This window comes from Microcebus murinus, chromosome X (genome assembly GCF_040939455.1).
Source record: "Microcebus murinus isolate Inina chromosome X, M.murinus_Inina_mat1.0, whole genome shotgun sequence".
In the NCBI taxonomy this organism is placed as follows: domain Eukaryota; kingdom Metazoa; phylum Chordata; class Mammalia; order Primates; family Cheirogaleidae; genus Microcebus; species Microcebus murinus.
Genome location: NC_134136.1, coordinates 73,195,879 through 73,201,367, shown reverse-complemented (window position 1 = coordinate 73,201,367; position 5,489 = coordinate 73,195,879).

The following is a 5,489-nucleotide window of genomic DNA, read 5'->3' as shown; positions in this document are numbered from 1 at the left end:
CTCTCTCTCTCTCTCTGTCTCTCTCCCCACCTCTCCCTCTCCCCTTCCCCCTCCCCCTCCCCCTCTCCTCTTACCCCTCCCCCTCTCCCCTCCCCTCCCCCACCCCTCCCCCTCTCTCCCTCCTCCTCTCCTCCTCCCCCTCTTCCTCTCTCCCTGCCACACTGCCTGTAGTTGGGGGAGGGATGACATAGGTTCTGGCTTGGCTGACCTTGCTGGTGTCTCACTGGGTCACATGCACCCTAACTCCACTGGTTCCAAGCCAGCACAGCTGCAGGAATTGCCTGAGGACTGCAGCCTTTGTGGCCTGATGGCCCTATAAATTTAGTCTAGGCCCCAGGCTTCTTTTTGTCAGCTGATGGTGGAGCTAGGCAGAACTCTGGTTTCAGGGCAGAGGATTTTCTTCTGACCAGGCTGCTCTAAATGCTCCCTCCATGAGAACCAGTAGAATTCTGCCCTCTGCTGTGTTCCCCTGTGCCAGGGCAGCCCTGATTTCCAATGCAAAGTCTCACAATCACTTCACTCTCCCACCCCTGGGCACATAAATTCCTTCTGCACTTGCCTTGCTGGCACAGCACCGCTGAGTGATGGGGGGGGGTGGCGTAGGCAATGCAAGATTGTCTTTTCTGCAGTCTTCAGTGCCTCTTTCCTTGATACAATGTTAAAACCATGTACCGTGATCACTCATCTGATTTTTTTTTGTTCTTCTGAAGGTGCTTGCTTTTGAATAGTTGTTGAATTTGATGTTCCTGTGGAGAGACGATCACTGAAGATTTTTTTGTGTGGCCATTTTGCTCTGCTCCATCTCATGAAAATTAAATGTCACTTGCTTTTTAAAATTATTCATCATGAAGGTAAGCTATTATTTATTAGGTCTCTGTCTGTCCACTTTACTAAATATCTTACAATTATCATTTTTCAGAGGTAATTTTCTTGAATTATCTAGGTTAGTAAAAGCAATGATAGAGTTCATCCATTGTAAAATTAAAACTGAGCCCCATTATGTATCATCATATTCATAATCATTTTTGCTACAAAAAGCATACACACCAAATCATACTATCTCTTGCTTTTGGCTTGATTTTCTCTGCTCAATTCCCTACTCCCTCTTTCTGTCTATATGACTTTAGGTGTGGAATTTGAGCCCTCAGTTTCATCATTTGGAGAGATTTTGCTGCCAGCTCCTGCAGGGATGCCCATGCTTCCTTTTGAAACCCAAACTCACCAAAGGCCTTTCAGTATCAAGAATAACAATTTAACAAAAGGGATTAAAGTAAGCTAATTAGAATGGTTAGTTAAACTTATATCCTGCTAGATAAGAGTATAGGTTATTATAGGAAAGCAACATGTTATCTGAAAGTTTGTTCTGTTGGAAAAGAAATTGAATATTTCATAAAGGTAGCCACATATGTTTCTATGTTGATTTTCAACTTAAAAATGAGTGAAACAGGAAAAATGCTAATGTTGCTATCTTAGGTCTCTAAGGATAAATTGAGATAATTCACCTAGAAGTACTTAGAGCTCTACCTGAGAGGTGTTTCATAAATATAAAAAAGTATAATCATTACTATTACTAGTAAGCACAATTATTATTTGAATGGGAAGTTAGAGGCTGAGAGAGAATATGTGAGTTGTTGAAAAACCATACATTAAGTCTCTGAACTTCTCTTTCCTTATAATTATTCTCTTGACTATCTTTAATGAAAATAACAATGTCTCATCTTAGTCTAAGTAGTTGATGGATTCCAAGATATAAAATGAAAAAAATTAATGAATGTATCCCTTAATAGCTCCATTCTATGACATTTCCTTAACCACAGCTCACAGCTTAGTCAATCCCATTCCATAACATTTTTCATTCTCATGAACATGCATATTTAATTGTTAGCTTTATAACATCTTTTTAAATCTAGTCTTGTATAACTTTAAAGTGCGCATTCATTTTCTGATGGATTACTGCTGATACATCATAAATATATTATTTTTTTAGATTTGGATGATTTTATTTAAATTATATTAAACTTATTTTCTGTATGTACTTAGTTCTGTGCAATTTTATATGTGTAGAAGCATGAGCCACCACCACAGTCAAGATATAGATCAGTTCTTTCATAACAAAGATCTTTAATGCTACCACCTCCCTTCCATCATCCCTTTTCTTTTTTTTCTTTTTTTTTTTTTTTTTTTTTTTTGAGACAGAGTCTCGCTTTGTTGCCTAGGCTAGAGTGAGTGCCGTGGCGTCAGCCTAGCTCACAGCAACCTCAAACTCCTGGGCTCAAGCAATCCTTCTGTCTCAGCCTCCCGAGTAGCTGGGACTACAGGCATGAGCCACCATGCCCGGCTAATTTTTTCCTAAAAATGTCATCACTGTGTTGCATCCTCCTCTGCATTATGTTCTTGGTCAAATAAATGCACACTGACCTTGCTGTTAGAGATAGACACTATTTTTAATGCAAAAAAATGGCATGATATATAGTTTCTAAAACTGGCCTTTCTCACATAGCTGTGTAGCACAGATATCCCAGAGTTTTAAGATTTTATATTTTAAAATTTGAACTTTCAACCCTCATGGGTGTATATGGTATGAAGTAAAAATGCAAGATATTTCTTTGCTCACAAGAGTTTTCCAACATCAAACACTCTCTACACTATTTAAGCCAATTCCATGATGTTTTTAAATGTGTAGATTTCTAATTTCATTTAGTATATGGATTATTTTATTATTCTCTTTAAAGAAACTTTTAAAAATCAGGAATTTTTTTCTTTTATATGAGCCTTCAAATTAAATTTTTCAATTCCTTAAAGAATTTAAATTTGAATTTTAAATTTAATTTCCTTACCTTTGTAGACATGTATTCTTTATCCTATTTGATTTTCATCAGTATATGTTTATAACATTTAATTTTTCTTTTATATCTAGGATATAAATATTTCTTAACCAAGAAAGCAAGGTCAAAAACATACCTTCATAGTATGATTTCTAGGTATATATATATTTTTTGTTGTCAATGTATTTGTTAACCATTATATTTCATAGCCAATGATTACTTGTGAAGTTACTGATTCTTGTATATTTTGTTTTTGTCAGTCTATCTTTATGAACTGTCTTACTGATTCCCATAGATTGGAAGTTCTTGAATTTTCTAAGTAATCACATCATCTATGTTTAATACCTAACACATTAAAAGTAATAGAAAGACTACATTGCTACAATTAGCTAGTAATATAATTAGCTGATAAGGAAAGGCAGAAAGCCACCCTTGAGTTTGGCTCTGTGTTTCTTTGCTCTTAGTGCCTCACTCTTTGTTTTAATTCTTCCTCTTTCCATCTCTGCCCTGGGAACTGGGTCCTTAAGTTGTCAGTTTAGAAATACTATGCTGCTATTTCGAGCAGAGTGACTGTGCTGCCAAGGAAATACAAATTCAGCAGTGACTTCTGAGAATAAAGGATGCTATTTAACACTGGAATGTTAGACCTAGCTAGTAAGCAGAATTATTATTAGGCTGGTGTATTCCAAGTAGGAATCTACCATTTCATCTGTGCATGTGTTGTGTTAGACATCAAGTGAAATGTCGTGACAATAAACCTCATCTTTTCATATGTAATTTTACATTGCCTAAAAGTATTTCCACATACGTAGCCTTTTTTGAGTCTCCTGAGAAATCTTTAAGCGGGAAATAACAATAATACCTATTTCACGAGATAATCATAAGGATTTTGTGAGAAAGTCTTATAGTTCACACCAAGTTTCATAGCAATGAATAAACACTCAGCAAATATTCCATTAATATTATAATCATCTTTATCATCTTTACTAACAGCATGAAACTATTACCTCTTTGAATTATTTTTACAGATGTATTTTAACATCACTTTTTCACATCTCCCAATGAGGTTACATTGTAGTATTTAATATAATTAACTTGTCTGTAGCACCGGATCTTCAAAGTTAGGGTCATATATGTCTTATTTATTTAAACTACTTGTTATAAAAATTCCTACATGAAAAATTCTGTCATTCCTTCCATATATATTCTGGACATATATTGCTTTGTCTAATCCTAGGCATTTAAAGTTATCTTTAAGTTATTAAGAGATTATTGATTGGATTAAGTTTTAAAAAAATTTCAAAATTACATATTTTAAAAAAGATAATTCCATAACATTTGTAATAAAAATACAGCATCTTCTTGAGCCCCTTGTTCTCACCCCAGTTCTTCTTCCCTAGATGCAACCACTTTTCCCTGTTTCAGTTGTTTCTTTTGGAATTTCTATCCATATTTTAGAACAATGTGCTTATATTTCACTTACTGATTTTTTTTTTATTTCGGCATATTATGGGGGTACAAATTTTTATTTATTATTATTTTATTTTTTTATTTCAGGATATTATGGGGGTACAGATTTTAAGGTTTCAATAAATGCCCATTTCCCCCCTCCCCCCACAAGTCTGAGTCTCCATCATGACCATCCCCCAGATGGTGCACATCTCACTCATTATGTATGTATATACCCGCCCCCCTCCCCCCTCCCACCTGCCCAATACCCTATTACTGTAGTACCTATGTGACCATTTAGGTGCTGTTCAGTTAATACCAATTTGCTGGTGAGTATATCTGGTGCATGTTTTTCCATTCTTGGGATACTTCACTTAGTAGTATGGGTTCCAGCTCTAACCAGGAAAATATAAGATGTGCTATATCACCATTGTTTCTTAGAGCTGAATAGTACTCCATGGTATACATATACCACATTTTATTAATCCATTCTTGGATTGATGGGCACTTGGGCTGTTTCCACAGCCTTGCAATTATGAATTGTGCTGCTATAAACATTCGAGTGCAGGTGTCTTTTTTGTAGAGTGTCACTGGATCATTTGGGTAGATGCCCAGCAATGGGATTGCTGGATCAAATGGTAGATTCGCTTGTATCGCTTTAAGGTATCTCCATATTGCTTTCCACAGAGGTTAAACTAGTTTGCAGTCCCACCAGCAGTGTAGGAGTGTTCCTCTCTCTCCACAACCACGCCAGCATTTATTGTTTGGAGATTTTTTTATAAAGTCCATTCTCACAGGGGTTAAGTGATATCTCATTGTGGTTTTGATTTGCATTTCCCTGATGATTAGAGATGTTGAGCATTTCTTCATATGTTTGTTGGCCATTCTTCTGTCTTCTTTAGAAAAATTTCTGTTCAAGTCCTTTGCCCACCTTTTAATGGGGTTATTTGATTTTTTCTTCCTGATTTTCGTGAGTTCTAAGTATATTCTAGTTATCAGTCCCTTATCGGATGCATAGGATGCAAAAATTTTCTCCCATTCTGTAGGTCGTCTGTTTACTTTCATGACTAGTTCTTTGGCTGTGCAGAAGCTTTGTAGTTTGATCATGTCCCATTTATTTATTTTTGTTTCTGCTGTGATTGCCTTTGGGGACTTCTTCATAAACTCTTTGCCCAGGCCGATGTCTAGGAGCGTGTTTCCAACTTTTTCCTCTAG